Source organism: Mytilus galloprovincialis, chromosome 6, assembly GCF_965363235.1.
Source record: "Mytilus galloprovincialis chromosome 6, xbMytGall1.hap1.1, whole genome shotgun sequence".
Taxonomy (NCBI): domain Eukaryota; kingdom Metazoa; phylum Mollusca; class Bivalvia; order Mytilida; family Mytilidae; genus Mytilus; species Mytilus galloprovincialis.
In genome coordinates this window covers 91,250,673-91,270,586 of record NC_134843.1, presented here as the reverse complement: position 1 = coordinate 91,270,586, position 19,914 = coordinate 91,250,673, and the positions used below count along the sequence as shown (strand labels likewise).

General features: G+C 32.9%; 1 long non-coding RNA gene across 1 annotated transcript; it reads left to right on the top strand.

Moving 5' to 3' along the window:
- Window positions 1-13,499: 13,499 nt before the first annotated feature.
- On the top strand, window positions 13,500-19,465 carry LOC143080693 (uncharacterized). The gene is made up of 2 exons (XR_012979770.1): window positions 13,500-13,755; window positions 18,822-19,465. It is a non-coding gene; the product is annotated as an uncharacterized LOC143080693 (long non-coding RNA).
- The last annotated feature ends 449 nt before the right edge of the window (window positions 19,466-19,914 follow it).

Genomic DNA, 19,914 nt, shown 5'->3' with positions numbered 1-19,914 from the left:
TTCTCGTTATTTTATTACTAGCGAAAGTAACTAAAATTAGTTAAAACAGTACTGTGCACGCAAGACATAGAGTACAATTCCTTGCCATTTTAAGCATTTGACATGTTTTATGAGAAAATGTACCAAAGTATCTGTAAAATATAAAAATAAGCGGCAGAAAATCCTTTGCAAAAGGTGTCATCATTACGTCGTAGTTGTACACAAGCTAAAATGAATATAACCATTTGGACTAACTTTTAATCTTCAAAGCATTAAAGAAATATTCTATCAGCAGTCAAACTGTGCCTCTCTTCTTGGCAACTTGTTCCTTCCTTCATATAAGTCGGACTTCACACAGGAACAACTTAGTAGGAAAAGAAAGAAGATTGCAGTATTTTTTCACTTTACTTTCTACTATATGTAGATGATGATCTTTCACTAAATAATTTAAAATTTGGTGATTAAGTTGAACGCATCTATCTCTTCTAACTTGAGATACATGATGCAACAGATACAGTTAAGTTTGCCTTAGATTTTGACTTAAATCTAGAAATTGACAACCAGGCTCAGTTGAAAACAAAACTTTAGGACAAAAGAGATTATTAACGCTTCCTAATTGTGAAATTGCAATCTTTCTGTAGGAACATTCCAGCAGCGCCTACATATGGAGTATATATCTCCAAGTTGATACACTATTCTAGGGTTTGATTTTCCAGTCATGATTTTCTTGATAGAGGGTTGCTGCTTACAAGGAAGCAACTAAACCAGGAGTTCCAAGTGGTGAAGTAGAAATCATCCCTTCGTAAGTTTTACTGACGCCGTCTCGTGTTGGTTGACCGTTATGGGATAACCGTTTCACAGAAGATAACGGATACGTTCCTTATGTCGTAACTAGAACCCCGTCCTACCGAATTAGACCTAAAACAGGGGTTTTACCAACATGAGCAACACGACGGGTGACACATATGGATTAGTATATGATTACACTTCTGAGCCACCTGAGATCACCTTTTTTTGGTGTGGTTTCTGTTGCTCAGTCTTTAATTTTTTATGTTTTTTTTTCATGTTCTATTGTTTGTGTGTTGATCTTTTTCGTTTTAGCCATGGTGTTGTCAGTTAATTTTCGACGTATGAGTTTGAATGTTCCTATGGTATCTTTCGCCTTTCTTCTACAGATATTCTATGGATCCCAGTTATTGTCATATTTGCCCATTATTTCTGTTTAGGTTTAGCTATCTATAAAACCAAGTTCAACCCACCCTTTCGTTTGGAAAATTCCTATACCAAGTCGGAATATTGAAGTTGTATTTCACTTGTTCCATTGATTGATACCCTTCAATTTTGTCAGTTTTCATGGACTTTCACTTTTTTATATTGCCATTGAGTTCGGTATTTGTGTTATTCTTAAATAGTTTAAGATAGAATATTTTCATTAAACAAGAAAGGTATGTAAGTTTAGGGGGGGGTCCTAATTTTATCCCCAACTCTATCATTTTGATGAGATTTTTTCATCATCAACTTTCATCAACTACTGAAACTCTTGAGGAGCAGCTACACGAGAACACAAAGGGTGGGGAAACATACTCCTCTGCAAGGTATTGAAACCCTTACTCATTCTATTAAAATGGGCAATACAGTTGCTTTAAACGAAAGATAATGTCATTTAATGTTTTGACTGTTAATAATTAGTGATTAGAAACAATACATTATAAATCTGAAATTGTGTGTGCATTTATTATCGTGATTGTAATTTAATCGACAAAAGTGTGAGATTCATTAATACAATTTCAGGGAATGCTGCATACAAATAGCGCTTAAAATTCAAATTTTTAAGGGGAAACCTATGATTACCTACCCTATAAAAATTCATGCAATGATAAAAACATAAAAAAAACTTTCTGCATTAACATTATATAATTTTTTAGAAGACCGCGGATGTAACGAGGTTGCGTATCTAGGGTTGAATTCAGTGGAGAAAGTAGCATTATCACTAAGAATATATATGTAGTATAAAGGTTTCCAGTTGTTTCACGGGTATACTAATTGACTTATATTTATATATTTTTGTGCGCAGGTGCGCCTTGGAGCAAATGATCTTGTGATCTTAGATTAAGGTCAAATGACTCATATTGTACAGTTTATTAACTTTTTTTGTTTCTAGCAAATCAGTTTTAAGATAATAAAAAAGGGACATATAATCATGTGAATTGGTGTAAGTATACATGTAAAAATTTCCTACTTGAGTGACTGATTTAAATTTTCGTGTTGAGCCCTCTGATTCTTTATGACTTTCATTATATCATCATGTACAATACATACCGCGGATAATAAGAAGTCTCAGTTTTGAAATACTGATTACCATCCTGTCTTAACTATCACAGCTCCCAAGTCTAGGTTTTTGAAGATCACTGTGTAAGCTTAAGTATAACATCAATGATCAGTTCATTAGTTTATAATTAATCTGAAACTTTATAACTTTTTATTCAAATGTAACTAGGGGATTGGTTGAATAACTAAACACTACTTAATATCAAGTGACATATGTAGATGTCTTCATGTAGTTGGATTGGTTGTCCATTGCTAAGGCTATGATGTTATATATATGTGTGTACTTTGACAACATGATTTCGATTAAACAATCAAGAATTTCTGGGTTATTCTTTTTGAAAGGTTCGATGTTTGTCTATCAGTTACTATATGTACAATAGGTTCAATATATTTTGCCTCTTGTTGGTGGTAAAGTTTTTCCATTAATTGAAAAGAAAGGATCTGTCATTATCAATTAATGACAGAAAATCGCTAAGCAATAGTGAATAAAATTGCCGAAAAGCAGTTTTTAATTTTAAAGTTACAGCGAGGCTTTGACATGGAGCAAAACACTCACCTCACTGCAAGTGTATGATGACTCTTAAGTCTGACGAACATTTGACCTTGACTTCAAATACTTTCATGTTTGTGAAAAGATAGTATGCAGATGAAACATTTTTTGTGGTGACAATGACATTTTGAGATTTTTGGCTGTCAGATGTTCAGTTTATTAATATAATCATTGCTTCTGTGTTAGATTGACACTTGATCATGCATGGTTAATGCTAGGTCAGTTTGACAGAACTATACACATACAAAAAACCAGCAGAAGTTTAATTTTTAATTATACGTCAGTTACATCAGACGTGAATATAGATAGTAATACTCCCTTAACTTGAAACTGTGAATCGTCGAAGTTTAGATATGTTCCCTATGGCCATGTTATTACAGGGGACCTCAATATCGTCCAGGACAGAGAGGTTAAAAACTTCTTGAAAAAAGGACCAACATATCGTCCTCCATCTAAAATAGATTGGAAAGAGTGTCGTCAAGTCACCAAAGATGCTCTTTCCTCGTTTTGTAAAAAATGGTGTAAACGGGAAAAATCTGATAAAAAATCTCTTGATTCTTATTAATAATAAATGTATGAATGTGGTAGATAAGAGAATATCACATTTTGAAAGTAATTTAGAAGTAAATAATAGAGTACATAATACACCTATTTCCAAAATACGAAATAAACTTCAAATACTTTCAAAGCGGTTTGTGTTTGTACCGGCCGACAAAGCAGCCAACAATGTGGTGATGGTATGCCGGAAATACTACACGGACGTTCTTAAGAATGAACTTTTAAATTCATCTACATTCAAGTCCATCCGCTCCACAGAGAGTCATATCGTAAACAAGCATATCACAACCACATCAAAGCTCAAGGCTTCTTCTGAACATTTGAAGGTCCCTACTATGTATTGGCTACCTATAAAACTACACAAAAACCATTTAAATATCGTTTCATCTCGGCCTCTAGTTTATGATAAGCTCTTAATATTAGTTAATGAACTAGTTAAGAGCACTGAAAGATTAGTTGTAGAACATGGATCTACAATCTGTCTACAACTAATCTTTCAATGCTCTTTTTAAAACTAGTTCATTAACTACTATTAAAGAGCTTATCATAAACTATTGTAATAAAATATATGAACATAGTGGTATAAACCATTTTTGGAGTGTAAAAAATTCTTTGGATGTTTTAGATAAATTACGTGCTTTTGGTGGTCCTTTTGATTCTGTTAATAGTTTTGACTTTTCTACTCTTTACACTACACTTCCACACTATCTTATTATACAAAAGTTTTCCTATTTAATTAAATGGTCGTTTGGTATAGCTGAATGTAGATATATTTGCTGCAACTTATTTAAAGCCTTCTTCTCTAATGAGAAAGGTAAATATGCTAGATATACTTACTGGAGGTGTGATGAGATGATTGAAGCTGTTAATTTTCTCCTTGATAATATTTATGTAAGTTTCGGCAACAAAGTTTATCGACAGGTTGTAAGTATCCCCATGCATGGGCACTAATTGTGACCCTTTAATAGCAGACTTGTTTTTGTACTGTTACGAATCACAGTTTATGACTAAACTCAGTAAAGACCCGTCGAAATTACATTTAATTGATAAATTCAACAACACTTACCGTTATCTTGATGATATTTTTTCGTTAAATAATCAAGAATTTCTCAATATACTGCTGAAATTTACCCCAAGGAACTTACTTTAAATAAATCAAATTTATTCCGTAATAACTGTCCTTTCCTGGATTTAGATATTTCGGTTTTAAACGGGAAACTCCACACTAAAGTTTACGACAAAAGAGACGATTTTTCGTTCCCTATTGTTAATTTTCCATTTTTAAATGGTGATGTTCCTTTGGCACCATCTTACGGTGTTTATATTTCACAACTTGTTCGCTATGCCCGTGTCTGTTCTGACGTTTTTGATTTTAACGAACGCAACCTATGTAATACTGGTAAATTATTAAACCAGGGATATCGTTATCATAAATTACTTTAAACCTTTACTAAATTTTTTCATAGATATAAAGATTTGGTTTTGAAGTTTGATTGTACCTGTAGAAAACTTATTTCAAACGGGATAACACATTCTCATTTTTACGGAAATGTTGTTAACCGTGCCCGGAAATTTAGAAATGATCCATGTAAACTTGTCGCTCCTTTAAACAAACTTATTTTAAAAGGTTACCTATTCAACACTGTAATAAGATCATTGAATATTGTTTTTATTGGAATAAATATTGATTTTGTTATCAGTAAATTAAAAGCTAACTAAATATTACTAGTATGTTATAAACATATACATATTCATGGATCTACAATCTGTCGATACCTGTAAGGTCATGTTTTTCTCTGGCTGTTTATGACGTCTTTACACTAAATCTATTGGATGTGTACGGATTGATAGTTTAGTCTTAGATGCATGATTTTTTTATTAGTTGTTAGTGGCTTTAACCTAGCTGTCAGATAACTGTGAGTACTCTCAGATCTGTTCATTGTATCTTTTGGTGTCGGGATGTATAAGTACCCGGCCACGTCCACTTGTATTTTTGTCCATCTGGTGAGTTAAGCCACCATCAACTGATTTTTATAGTTCGTTCTTATGTTGTACTGTTATACCACCGTCCCAGGTTAGGGGGAGAGTTGGGATCCCGCTAACATATTAAACCCCGCCACATTATTTATGTATGTGCCTGTCCCAAGTCCTAATTCAGTGGTTGTCGTTTGTTTATGTGTTACATATTTGTTTTTCGTTCATTTTTTAAAATAAATAAGGCCGTTAGTTTTCTCGTTTGAATTGTTTTACATTGTCTTATCGGGGCCTATTATAGCTGACTATGTGGTATGGGCTTTGCTCATTGTTGAAGGCCGTGCGGTGACCTATAGTTGTTAATGTCTGTGTCATTTTGGTCTTTTGTGGGTAGTTGTGTCATTGGCAATCATACCACATCTTCTTTTTTATTTGATACAGGAACAAAGTCTTTGTATACAGTAAATTGAGAAATTGAAGGTTAAAGTGAAGGTCAGAACATTGCTTCTGTATACACATTTTGTCTATCTAAGTGCTACAGTACAAACGTTATACACCAAACACAAATCAGACAATATTTAACTGTCGAAGGGGTCAAAGTCAAGACCACAGTGACTTGACTTAATTTATAACACATCACTTGACGTATCAGCATAGAAAGTTTGGACAATCAAAGCTCTAAAGTACAAGATTTGTGTGCAGAACACAAATCAGACAATGTGTGACGAAAATTATTTAGTTACCTTAATGATATTAGGAAGTTCTAAGTTTATCTGTTAGGAAGTCGGCAAATGTTTAAATCCTTTCATTTTCGTTTCTTAATGAAGTACGTTAATTACGATTGTAATACGGAAAACGATATCCGAAGTTTTGGTACTGGTTCCGATCCTATCAAGTTGAAAAGTAAGTGCTTGATATTAAATTACTATATGCGTTATACTAAAACGTAACAGTAATACGGAATATATTTATTTCTGTTTAGAGATTATATGCATTTTGGTTAGAGATTATTCTAGTATATAAGTAGAATTTCTCGCAACGTTAATCAGTTCAATCGTCAGAGCTCCCAGAGTGAAGACTTAAGAAAAGGTTATATAACTATTGAATAAGAAGTAGCTTACCAAGGACCTTTGGTTAAACTTTTATAAGCAAGAGCCAATTGTACTATCTGAATAAGGTGGTGACATATTGTCCTGTGGTATATAATTACGGTGACAACATGATACTGTCCCTTTGGACCAGTGACACCTTGGCCCTGAACAAGGACCAGGGGCGCACTGGAAACCATATTTCCATATTACCTTTGAATCAAAGAACTAAAGTACTGTAAGGCAAATAGGTTTAATAGTCATATATCTAATTTTGAACTAAGGTTAAGTCACAGCTTCAATTAAGCGTCCTTTGTGTTGTACTCCATTGTTAGGTTAAGGGTTCCATTTTGTATACTTACCGGAAGTAATCTTTTGTTACTTGTTGTTAGGCTTTTATATCTAAGGTTGAATTAGTTCAGGAAACACGTTACCATTTGTAAAGGTTAGCCAACGATACACAACAAATCCAGGGAGGAAACCCTGGTACGGATCTACGGGTACACAAAGTACCATCTGGCGTGTAGGACTCCCTGCACGTTACAGAATTTGGTGGAAGCGGTGGGATTTGTTCGCTGTATAGTTGGTTAGTTGGAAATATCAGTCAGTATAGTCGGACATCATTTTTTTATATAAATATGGATAAAGCCGAAAATCTATCTGCCCAATTATCTAGGCTTGAAAAAGATCTTCAGGACACAATGTCAAGGAGTCGTCATTAACATTCTTCACCCATTCCCGGGTTTGAAAGTGACTCAGGGATTATTACTACACAGCGTAAAGACAAAACGTCTGTTGACAAAACAACCCCGATTCATAGTACCCCAGTTGGTCCACATCATATAGGCATTGGCGCAAGACCAAAGGCCTTCAAAGATATAGAAGTCTCAAATCCGTTGAAACCTCAAGACATTCAAATTGTTTAGGAAAACCCCGTCAACTTGTCCGATAAGAAGTCACCAGGGAAAGCCCCAGGGACAAGCATGAGTAAGCGTAGAGATATTATGGTCGCAACGTACGATGGGTCAGGTGATTGGAATGACTACCGGTCACATTTTGAGGCTTGTTTCTCTATTAACGGTTGGGATAACCCAGAGAAAGGGTTGTACTTAGCGGCTTCCTTTAGAGGTCAAGCTCAAGGTGTTCTTGGGGATTTATCAGATGACAAGAAAAGTCATTTTGACCAGTTGGTTCGATCTCTAGAAGAGAGGTTTGCTCCCCCAAATCAGTCAGAGTTTTACCGGGTACAATTGAAAGAAAGGAAGCAGAGGGCTTCATAGACGCTTCCTGAGTTAGGACAAACGATACGCCGGCTGGTGAATAAGGCATCCCCCACTGCCCCAGGAGAAGTCAAAGAAACATTGGCTAAAGAACACTTTTTGGATGCATTGATTTATACGGAAATGCGTATAAAAATAAAACAATCACGGCCCCCTGACCTTAATTCCGCTATATGTTTAGCTGTAGAGTTAGAAGCGTTTTACAAGGCAGAAAAGCAATTTGAAGTAGGGAAAGCCCATTTAAGAGTTGTAGACAATAATGAACAGGTGGTTAGAGAGTCGGAGTCTCATGATAGGTTGTCGGATAAAAAAGAGGGCATGTTAGCAGCATGTAATGACCAATTGGCAAATATGTGTAAAGAGTTAGATGAATTTAAGAATAAAGCCAATATGTCTGGACTGGCAGGTCACCCAGGAAATAATAGCAGCTAATGGAGAGTCTTTAAAAATCATTGGTAAGGCACTGTTTTCTCTTAAGCTTGGTAGTTTTCACACTGTCATTGAAGGTGTTATAGCAGGTTTGTCAGTGGAAGGTATTCTTGGACTAGATTTTCTGCAAACAAACGGTTGTAAAGTAGATTTAGGAAATAAAGTAATGGAAAGGGATAATCAACATATACCTTTGTTACTACAGGGAAAGTTAGGCGTTTATCGGGTGGTAGTCAAGATAAAGTTAGCATAGCCACAAGGTCCGAGGTAGTAATCCAGGGTGAAGAACTGAACTAAGATTCAGCTGTTCAGGTGACTGGCATTATTGAACCCAGTGAAGAATTTCTTGATAGAGGAAATGCTCTTGTAGTAGTTTGTTGCAATGTCTGATAATTCAGTTCCTGTTAGGCTGTTGAATATAAGTGACAGTGTCCAAATATTAAATGTTGGTACTGTGGTCGGAAATCTCAGTGGAGCGGAAGTGTTTAGTCAGGTAGACAATCACAAGGATTATGCTCTTAATAATGAATTGGAAAAATTATTAGATAGGTCTAGTGAGAATCTTGGACATGGACAAAGAGACAAGGTCACAGAGTTGTTATTGGAATTTAAGCATCTTTTTGCCGCTTCAGATTCGGATCTTGGACAATCAAATATTGTTAAACACAGGATTGACACTGGTGCTGCAAGGACAATCAAGCAGCCACCACGGCGCACCCCAATAGGTCTTAGGGAAGAGGTAGATCAATATATTAACGATATGTTGGAAAGAAACATTATTGAGCCCTCGGAAGGACCATGGTCCTCCGGAATAGTTTTGGTAAGAAAGAAAGATGGGACCACTAGGTTTTGCGTAGACTATAGACAGTTAAACGCATGTACTATCAAAGACGCGTATCCTTTGCTCCGAATTGATGATTCGCTGGAGCAGTTGTCAGGAAACAAGTGGTTTTTAACTTTGGATTTATGTTCTGGATATTGGCAGGTAGAAGTTGAGCCATCAGATCGCCCTAAAACAGCCTTTGCCACACGGAAGGGTCTTTATCAATTTCGTTGTATGCCATTTGGTCTGGTAAACGCCCCTGCCACCTTCGAGTGTCTAATGGAGAATGTTATGGCAGGGCTCCAATGGGACATTTGTTTCATATATCTAGATGACATCATAGTTATGGCTAAGAATTTTAACAAAATGATACATAATTTACGCAAGGTTTTTGTAAAGTTACAAGGGGCAGGGCTTAAACTCAAACCCAAAAAGTGTCATTTATTTGCTAAAAAGGTTACTTGTCTCGGACATGTTGTTTCAGAATCGGGTGTTGCTACCGACCCCGATAAAATTAAGTGTATAAAGGAATGGCCAGTACCCCAGAACGTGACAGAGCTCAGATCCTTCTTGGGTTTGTGTGGTTATTATCGCCGGTACATAATAAATTTCTCAGATACGGCTAAGAGCTTACACCAAATGACCGAAAAGGGTCGCGAATTTCTGTGGACAAATGATAGTCAGGAGGTCTTTGAAAAGCTGAAAGGCAAATTAGTCAGTGCCCCAGTCTCCAGTCATCCCGACTTCTCCCAAACTTTTATTCTTGATACGGATGCAAGTAACAGAGCGATAGGTGGTGTTTTATCACAGGTTATTGATGGTGAGGAACATGTTATTGCATATGGAAGTCGGACCCTTTCAAAAACAGAGCGCCGGTATTGTGTTACAAGGCAGGAACTGCTAGCCGTGGTCAATTTTGTTAAATATTTTCGGCATTTCTTGTACGGTAGGCGGTTTATTATAAGGACAGATCACAGCTCATTACAATGGCTCATTAGATTCAAAAACCTATAGGGTCAACTAGCCCGTTGGCTGGAAGTTATAAGTTCATACGATATGGTTATTAAACATAGACCAGGTACCCAACATCACAATGCCGATGCTTTGAGTCGTATCCCTTGTAAGCAGTGTGGCTTTGTTGAAAACTGGGAAGCAGCTGGCTTAGTCAATATGGTACAATTTCAGGGGGGCCAGGATGATGATCTTGAGCTAGATATAAGACAATTGCAAGAAACAGACAAGGACTTGCAGACTGTCATAGGATGGTTGACTACTGGCTCAAAACCTTCATACTCACAAACCGGCAAACACAGTTATGTTGTTAAGTCCCTTTGGTCCCAATGGAATGTTATGAAGGTTCAAGATGGTATATTGTTCAGGGAAGACCCGGAAACAAATTTGAAACAAGTTGTCATACCAATGAAGGAAAGGCTATAATTCTTGAGTTTGCTCATGATGATAGGACAGCTGCTCATGTGGGCATTAAGAATACTTAGAGGTGATACTTGGAGTTACATTGCTGTTGTTCGATATGTAATAAGAGAAAGAAACCAATTCCTAAGAGAAAGGCCCCAATGCAAGTTAAAGAGTCAGGTTATCCCATGGAGAGAATTGCTATGGATATCCTTGGGGAACTCCCAGCAAGTGAAAAAGGCAAATAGGTTAATAGTTATATATCTTATTTTGAAGTAAGGTTAGGTCACAGCTCCAATTAAGCGTCCTTTTGTGTTGTACTCCATTGTTAGGTTAAGGGTTCCATTTTGTATACTTACCGGAAGTAATCTTTTGTTACTTGTTGTTAGGCTTTTATATCTAAGGTTGAATTAGTTCAGGAAACACGTTACCATATGTAAGGGTTAGCCAACGATACACAACAAATCCAGGGAAGTAACCCTGGTACGGATCTACGGGTACACAAAGTACCATCTGGCGTGTAGGACTCCATGCACGTTACACATGTTTTACTATCATAGGGGCAACGTAAAGGTCTGAGTGACCTGACTTTGGTATACCGCAGCCATGATCATGGTGATGCAACTGCATACCAAGTTAGGTAAACGTAAGTTATACTTTACAAACGTTAGGATCTTTACACAAATTGGATAATGTTTTACTATGTCATAGGGGTATCACAGTCGAGGTCAAAGTGATATGACTTTGTTATACGCCCAACACCCCTTTTTTTCTTTCCACCAAAACCCGTGATTTATCTGCATACCAATTATCATCAACCGAAAATCTATGGTCCAAAGTTTTTCAAAGGAGAACATGTCAACAACATCACAGGAAAAGCCAGCCGAAGAAAGCATTGGTTTCCTATATCGAAACCTCCACATAAGCTCAAAACCCATCAAAGAGCATGCCTATAAAATATTAGTAAGACCTTAAATGGAATACGCCCCGATAGTATGGGACCCGTACCAGTAAAACTACATAGATAGAATTGAAAAGGTACAAAGACGAGCTGCACGATATGAAACCAGCATACATAGAAATAGATCAAGTGTCAGCAACATGATAACTGAGTTAAGATTTAAACGCTTACAAACAAGACGAAAAGAAGCTCGATTCATCATGTGTTACAAAATAACACACGACCTTGTAGCCATAGACGAGAGCAAATATCTACAAAAACCAACAAGAAGCTCAAACCAAACAGGACACCATACCTCTCTAATACATCCAGCCGCCAAAGACTGGAAGAAATTGTCCTTCTTCATAAACACCGTCAAGGATTGGAACCGACTGCCACCAAATATCGTCACAGCAAAGTCTTTTGAGATAGTCAAGTCTCAAGTGACCAAAACCTCAAACTAAATCAACAGAACTATTTGTTTTAACCTGTTTAGCCTGTTTTTAATCATGCGCAACTTGCCAGACATCATGTTAAATGTGGGCAGTATTTGAAAGAAGGAGACAAAGCTGGACAGACAGACAGACGGACGGACATGGTGATTCCTATATACCAAATTCCCTGTTACCGTTATTTTGTTTGCTGGGTACGGATGACACCAGTGAAAGTTGAGTCGGTATTCCTTTGAAAACAATTTGGCTCTATAAAAATATAAATATTGTTTTGAATATCACATAGTATGTTCATCACATACATTTGATGGTCCGTGTAACACTTTTCAATTAAAAATTTCAAAAAGTATTCAAATTTTTATTTTTTTGGATTTTTATTCAAATTTTTCAAATATCAAAGTTTCAAATTTTTACAGTTATCATAAATTCGACAAGTAATTTCAGAATATTGTTTTTTTTAGTTAGAGAATCAAAGAGTGTCAAAATCAGGTTTTACTAATTATTTTTTAGACTTTAAGAAACATATTTCTATTTTTCACCCTGTAGATCAAACAAAATATGGGCGAAAGATAACAGAGGGACATTCAAACTTACATGTCGAAAATAAGCATACAACGCCATGGCTAAAAAAAGAAAAAAAGACAAATAAACGAACAATAGTACACAAAACATAACATTGAAAAGTAAAGACTGAGTAACACGGACCCCACCAAAAACTGGAGGTGATCTCAAGTGCTCCGGAAGGGTAAGCAGATCCTGCTCCACATGTGGCACCCATCGTGTTGCTCATGTTATTACAAACCCGGTAATAAATAATTTGGTAGGTCACAAGTTAGCCTCTTGTTTTATAATTTTTATCATATTTACTTTTCAGAAAATATTGTTTCATTTTGATTTGTTTTGGTTAATTTCATTTCATTTCCTTCAATTCTAATTCCGGTTCGCACTTTTAACAGGTATACACTTTTCTTTAACACTACATATAAGGTATGGTGTTAAACTTTTGAATCTTTTTCCCATATTTTTATAAAAAATCAAAAATTCAAACTTTCGAAAAGCGAAATGATCAAAACTGTACGTTTACTTTATTATTTTTAAAGTTTGCTTAAATATCTAAACAATTAAATTTTAAAACAAAGTTTATAATTTAAAATTTTGAATTATTTGGTGAAATTTTCAAAATAAAAAAAAAATGAAAATTTGGAGTTTTGATATTTTAAAACTTTGATCAAAAATCAAAAAAAAATAAAATTTGAAATTTTTTTGAAATTTTGAATTGATAAGTGTTACACGGACCATTTGATAAAGGTTCACTTTTATCATCACACAGTTTTCAATTAAGTCAACATTAATTAAAATCCTTTGTAATTAAAACAGTTAGTTATATTTATCTGGAATGTGTAGTAAATGAGTGACACTATAAAACACTATAAATAACTTTCCTAAAACATGTAATTAAAATTATGGAAAGCTTACAATCCTTAAAAGCTGTCTGTTTTGATCAATTAGCGGTTTAGCCCAAACAACTACGACGTCTTAAGCGGTTAAGAGTGGAAAATAAAATAAAAATAAAATCGAAATTTCCAGTCCAACCGCTAGTTTCACTTTCAAAGAACTCCATTGACAGTGAAAGTGGAAGTGACAGAATGCTTTCCGAAATTTATATCTATGCTGTGTCAGTAACTAACTAACTAACTAATTTTATTCAGTATAAAATCCAGTAGAAAAGGATCATCGCTGAAACACATGAACACATATAAAAACATATACAAAACAAAACAACAATAAAACATAACAGTAAACAATTTTGACATATCACATATTGTATGTCATGTCCTAGATTTATAGCAGTAAGTTGATAGATTCAAGGTCATTAAGGAGTGTTGTGTTAGTGAGAACAGTAATTTCACAATAGTGGAGGAATAATACTACAACAGAACAGTAAGTCAAATATCTGATTATTATCCTTAAGATGACGGAGTCTGAGTAACATAGAAAAAATAATATTATAAACACAGTACATGTCTCACTGATCAGTGTAAAACAAAGACAAAAGGACAAAGATTTAAATGATTACATGTCCTGATCAAAACCCATGCTGTAGAATTAATCACAGTCAAATCCGGTTTCAACTAATCCCTTAAGAAACAAGGGGCGGGGGGGGGGTTATGTTTTTTTTTATAAAACAAATATTATGAATGCTAATTCTCCCCATACCTTATATATAGTGTTAATTTTGAAAAAATAATTTGATTGATCGCGTTCAAAACCTAAAAACAAATCTGACCAAGAAAGAAAAACCATAACCCTCCGCCGCCGCCCCTTGAAGTTAAATGATTGCTCCCTTAGGAGCACTACCATTTCCCGTATGAAGATTTTTACACGTTTATCACGACAGCTTTACCCGGATAAGCCCGATTGCTTCTTCCGGTAAAGACTCATTCGCTTCATTTGATCAGCTGCCGGTGTTATATGATAACTATCCTCCACATGCCAGTTTTATCCCAGAGCGGCGTAGGAACCTCTACTTTACACTTCTTCTATCCCCTGCTTTAACTATAATATATATAGTTATACCGACTCTTCAAAATTCAAGAGTCTATCCTAAATTGAGGTAAATTGTATGACCTTCCAAATACAGTTTCGAATCCTAAAATCACTGAAGAGACATTAATTGTCGAAATCCGAATATGGAGTACCCATTTTTGCACCACATGTTTGCGGTATACCAAATTAGATAACAAGTACAATAAGTTTATAGAATATGTACAATATATTATAGATAGAATACGTAGAATAGTATATATAATATGTACAAAAGGTTATAGAAAATGTACAATTGGATATATGGTATGCACAAAAGGTTACAGAAAATATACAATAGGTTATAGAAAATGTACAATAGGTTATGAAAAATGAACAATCAGCTATAAAAAATGTATAATATGTTATAGAAAATGTACAATAGGTTATAGAAAATGAACAATTGGATATAAAAAATGTACAATAGGTTATAGAAAATGAACTATAGGTAATAGAAAATGAACAAAAGGTTATGAAAAAAGAACAATTGGATATAAAAAATGTACAATAGGTTATAGAAAATGTACAATAGGTAATAGAAAATGAACAAAAGGTTATAGAAAATGAACAAAAGGTTATAGAAAATGTACAATAGGTTATGAAGACGAAAAATTGGATATAACAAATGTACAATAGGTTATAGAAAATGTACAATAGGTAATAGAAAATGAACAAAAGGTTATAGAAAATGAACAAAAGATTATAGAAAATATATAATAGGTTATAAAAAATCAACAATAGGTTATAGAAAAGGAACAATATATTATAGAAAATGTAAAATAGGTTATAAAAAATGAACAATAGGTTATAGCAAATGAACAATATGTTATAGAAAATATAAAATAGGTTATAGAAAATGTACAATGTGTTATAGAAAATGAACAAAAGGATATAGAAAATGAACAATATGTTATAGAAAATGTATAATAGGTTATAGAAAATGTACAAAAGGTTATAGAAAATGAACAACATGTTTTAGAAAATAGAAAATAGGTGATAGAAAATGTACAATTGGATATATGGTATGCATAATAGGTTATAGAAAAATGTACAATAGGTTATGGAAAATGAACAATCAGCTATAAAAAATGTACAATATGTTAAAGAAAATGTACAATAGGTTATAGAAAATGTACAATAGGTTATAGAAAATGAAAATTATGTTATAGAAAATGAACAAAAGGTTATTCAAAATGTACAATAGGTTATAATAAATGAAAAAAAGGTTATAGAAAATGAACAATTGGATATACAAAATGAAAATTATGTTATAGAAAATGAACAACAGGTTATAGAAAATGTAAAATAGGTTATAAAAAATGAACAATAGGTTATAGCAAATGAACAATAAGTTATAGAAAATATAAAATAGGTTATTGAAAATGAACAATAGGTAATAGAAAATGAACAAAAGGTTATGAAAAATGAACAATTGGATATAAAAAATGTATAATAGGTTATATAAAATGTACAATAGGTAATAGAAAATGAACAAAAGGTTATAGAAAACGAACAAAAGGTTATAGAAAATGTACAAAAGGTTATGAAAAATGAACAATTGGATATAGAAAATGTACAATAGGTAATAGAAAATGAACAAAAGGTTATAGAAAATGAACAAAAGATTATAGAAAATATATAATAGGTTATAAAAAATCAACAATAGGTTATAGAAAAGGAACAATATATTATAGAAAATGTAAAATAGGTTATAAAAAATGAACAATAGGTTATAGCAAATGAACAATATGTTATAGAAAATATAAAATAGGTTATAGAAAATGTACAATGTGTTATAGAAAATGAACAAAAGGATATAGAAAATGAACAATATGTTATAGAAAATGTATAATAGGTTATAGAAAATGTACAAAAGGTTATAGAAAATGAACAACATGTTTTAGAAAATAGAAAATAGGTGATAGAAAATGTACAATTGGATATATGGTATGCATAATAGGTTATAGAAAAATGTACAATAGGTTATGGAAAATGAACAATCAGCTATAAAAAATGTACAATATGTTAAAGAAAATGTACAATAGGTTATAGAAAATGTACAATAGGTTATAGAAAATGAAAATTATGTTATAGAAAATGAACAAAAGGTTATTCAAAATGTACAATAGGTTATAATAAATGAAAAAAAGGTTATAGAAAATGAACAATTGGATATACAAAATGAAAATTATGTTATAGAAAATGAACAACAGGTTATAGAAAATGTAAAATAGGTTATAAAAAATGAACAATAGGTTATAGCAAATGAACAATATGTTATAGAAAATATAAAATAGGTTATTGAAAATGAACAATAGGTAATAGAAAATGAACAAAAGGTTATGAAAAATGAACAATTGGATATAAAAAATGTACAATAGGTTATATAAAATGTACAATAGGTAATATGGGGACGAAGTCCCCAATAACAGTAGAAAATTCAATAAAAAAAAAAATTTGGGAAAATTTCCCGAATTTTTCATTGTACTAATGAACTCAAAATCGTTCAATTTTTTTTATGTCATGTTTTGAAATCCCGGACATGCGCAGAAATGTACAATGTACTTTCTTTTTCCGGTCTCGTTTGTATGAAACTTTGAGTAAAATATATATTTATCAGTCTAGTATAAAATAGGAAGGAACGCGCAATACCAATTTCATTTTTAATAATTCCTTGATATGAAAAAACGTTACCTGATGATAGCGTTTCTTTGTTTACATTGCATATGACGTCATAATTTAAATAACGTCACAACTAAAATCCCTAACAACAGAACCAAAATCGGAAACGTTACGGTATTTCCGTTTCTTTTTTTTTTAACAAATATTTAAGTTACAAAAAAATAATTCATACAGACTTCGTCCCCATTTACAGGTAATGCCTGCCTCATATTAGAAAATGAACAAAAGGTTATAGAAAACGAACAAAAGGTTATAGAAAATGTACAAAAGGTTATGAAAAATGAACAATTGGATATAGAAAATGTACAATAGGTAATAGAAAATGAACAAAAGGTTATAGAAAATGAACAAAAGGTTATAGAAAATGTATAATAGGTTATAGAAAATGAACAATATGTTATAGAAAATGAACAATATGTTATAGAAAATATAAAATAGGTTATAGAAAATGTACAATGTGTTATAGAAAATAAAAATGTACAATGTGTTATAGAACATGAACAAAAGGTTATAGAAAATGAACAATATGTTATATAAAATGTATAATAGGTTATAGAAAATGTACAAAAGGTTATAGAAAATGAACGATATGTTATAGAAAATAGGTTATAGAAAATGTACAATTGGATATATGGTATGCATAATAGGTTATAGAAAATGTACAATAGGTTATGGAAAATGAACAATCAGCTATAAAAAATGTACAATATGTTAAAGAAAATGTACAATAGGTTATAGAAAATGTACAATAGGTTATAGAAAATGAAAATTATGTTATAAAAAATGAACAAAAGGTTATTGAAAATGTACAATAGGTTATAATAAATGAACAAAAGGTTATAAAAAATGTACAATCGGATATATGGTATGTACAATAGGTTGTAGAAAATATACGATAGGTTATAGAAAATGTACAATAGGTTATGGAAAAAGAACAATCAGCCATAAAAAATGTACAATATGTTAAAGAAAATGTACAATAGGTTATAGAAAATGTACAATAGGTTATAGAAAATGTACAATAGGTTATAGAAAATGTACAATAGGTTATAGAAAATGAAAATTATGTTATAGAAAATGAACGAAAGGTTATTGAAAATGTACAATAGGTTATAATAAATGAACAAAAGGTTATAAAAATGTACAATCGGATATATGGTATGTACAATAGGTTATAGAAAATATACGATAGGTTATAGAAAATGTACAATAGGTTATGGAAACAGAACAATCAGCTATAAAAAATGTACAATATGTTATAGAAAATGTACAATAGGTTATAGAAAATGTACAATAGGTTATAGAAAATGAAAATTATGTTATAGAAAATGAACAAAAGGTTATCGAAAATGTACAATAGGTTATAATAAATGAACAAAAGGTTATAAAAAATGTACAATCGGATATATGGTATGTACAATAGGTTATAGAAAATGTACAATTGGATATATTTTACATGAAACTAATCGTAGGCAGGTTTACTATACGCGACGTTTGGTGTGAGCATGTCCTAAGTTTCAAATCAATTAAAATGCGTCAGTGAGCTACATTTAAAGTTGCAACTCGCTTTAACATGAATTAAGAGGGTTTATCTTTTCTGACTTAACTGTTTTGATGTATTTCCTAAAATAAATGCATTTTGATAACATCCCCATTTGATGATGTTTCTCCATGTAATGTTTATATTTGTATAAATAGATATAGTATCGATTTGTATATATGTTTCACTTTGCATATTTCAGTTTAAATGGTTAAGCCAATCAATATAGCAAATTCCAGCTCTCACAATGTATATGTGCAAGTAACTAGTGACATACCATACAAGACGGCAAAAGGGGTTGAGATTGGTGGAAATGCTGTTATGCTTGGAGGAGCAAACCTTCGTGTAAATAATGAAAAAGAATGGGAATTACCTGATAAAACGGGTTATACTTACGTGAATAGATATTCATACATGCAATTTTTTCCCGACGCTAAAAAAAAATATGTTATGTTACTATCAAATTGAATCATAATGACAATCTGTGTATATGCGCAAACCATCCGCTGCAACTAGATCATGGAATAATTATAACCCAGGACTGCTATGTGCGCAATGCAAAAAAAGGTAAAATATGGGAAGACGTAAATGGCGAAAACCACGATCCAGCAAATCGAGGTAACCTTAATGACCTACCAAAGAATTTACATTCTACTGTTGTTGGTGTAATCGGCGCCGGACGACTACCAAATAAAAGCTGTTCTGTTTTATAGGCCACCAAGAATTGAACCAGAAGACCCACATTATAATTCCCAATGGGAATACAATTTGCTTTCACGATTATGAAATATCATGTATCTATTAAACTATGTGTATATTATATTATTAAACTGTATGATACAATAAGGCCGTGTTCACATTGAGCTAAACTGTGTGTGGTGTACTTTAGTGTACTCAACCCTTAAACTAACCTTTATTTCGTTCCCATTGATACAAAAATCAATGATTACATTTAGTTTAAAACAGGTTTTGACTACATGCAGTCAATAGTCTATGTAGGCTTTTTTTGGGGTTAATTGTACACAAAACTAATTTATTAAGAACGTGAGTTTAACAATATTATGAATATTTAAAGGGGCATTAGCTTCGAGATATAAGCTTTTAGCACCCAGTTTGGTTCAATTTAGTCAAAATAAGATAAGAATTATCCCTGAATTGAATGATTCGTTTGCAAGTGAATAATTCGACCTCATTGAATCCGTATTCATGTGACCTTCAATTTAACTCCTTAACCAGAAATTAGTTACGCATGAATTATACGCATGAATTATGCGTGTTCAGTTATTAAAAGGAAA